This window comes from Cucurbita pepo, unplaced genomic scaffold (assembly GCF_002806865.2).
Source record: "Cucurbita pepo subsp. pepo cultivar mu-cu-16 unplaced genomic scaffold, ASM280686v2 Cp4.1_scaffold000317, whole genome shotgun sequence".
Taxonomy (NCBI): Eukaryota; Viridiplantae; Streptophyta; class Magnoliopsida; order Cucurbitales; family Cucurbitaceae; genus Cucurbita; species Cucurbita pepo.
In genome coordinates, this window is record NW_019646564.1 from 38,022 (window position 1) to 39,310 (window position 1,289).

At 32.6% G+C, this 1,289-nt stretch overlaps 1 protein-coding gene across 1 annotated transcript in view; it reads right to left on the reverse strand.

The window, feature by feature from the left end:
• Positions 1-274, reverse strand: part of LOC111784980 (cytochrome P450 87A3-like) — a gene marked incomplete in the record, with an annotated part of 2,742 nt that extends 2,468 nt beyond the window's left edge. The window contains 1 exon segment of the mRNA XM_023665477.1: positions 11-274.
• Between the last annotated feature and the right edge of the window lie 1,015 nt (positions 275-1,289).

The following is a 1,289-nucleotide window of genomic DNA, read 5'->3' on the forward strand; positions in this document are numbered from 1 at the left end:
TTTTGAGTACTTGAGAACTCTGTGTTTGATGAAAGGAGATACGTCGAATGATGGATTGGGAGCAAAGAAGTGGTTTGTTTCACCAAGAATGGGGAAACCCATTGAACCTTTTGGAAGTTTTGCATTATATTTGGATTTTTTCAAGGCATGGAGGCAGGTTATGATACTCATACCAAAAATGATAGCCATAAGAACCCACATTTTGGTTATGAATTTAATCAAAAGTTTTGGTGGATAGGGAAGAATTATATGCAGAAGATTATTATGAAGAGAAGGAGAGAGAGAGAGAGGGTTAGACGTTTTGTTGGAGTGAGATCTTAAATAGACGTAATAATTTAATGCTAATTGGTTATTGTTTTGTCGTTGCTTGTCGTGTCGGAATTACGTTGAATACATCCATTAAGCACTTGGAAGTTTCTCACAAAAATATCTCACTACAAATTTACGAAAAGGGCTACTTGTTGTGGGATTATTGAGTAAAAGTTGTCATTTGGTTCACTCCTAACTTTATTTAGATAAATTAAAACACTTATGTACAAACTTAAACTGGTTCGTTTTAGGATACTTGAGTGATTTTAACTTTATGGACCGGTTCTAGGCTCAATTTTTTTTGAATATCAATCATAGATGAATTGGATCGAGGGAAGTTGAATCTAGGAGAATTCGGCCAAAGCAAGCATAGCAGTACTAAGTGAGCTTGAAACTATTAGTGGACTCACCGTTAGAATGCCTATAGACCGGTGGGATGAAGTTGTTGTGTGATCAACACATATTGTGTGGTTGTTTATTATGTGTCCATATGATAATGATAAGACCGTATTTTTTTATTTGATGTATCGTACTTTTATGTATATAAATCTGATGACTATATGATATTTTAATGACTCTATTTTTTGTAATAAAATAGAGATACTACTGTATGCATGACATGCTTAATGTACGTAAATTTATTTAGAAGAATTACATGTTGTAAACAAAAACATATTCTGTTTACAATAAAGTTATGATTGATGTTTATTCAGTAAAGATTGTTATTGAATCAAGTGAATGTTATGCTCATTAAGCTAAATCCAATAAACTAAAAACACTATGGCTATAGTATGATTACTTGAACTATATGTAGAGATATAAGAGTGGATCAAGTTCAAGTATATAGTCAAAATTATCTATAGTACAGAGATAAGGCTGAATATCTTATTCTGAGGACAGTATGGATGCAACCCACTTTTGTATATGATATAAACAATGTGATCACTAAATTGTACATGTGAAGACATGTGAGTGGGGGC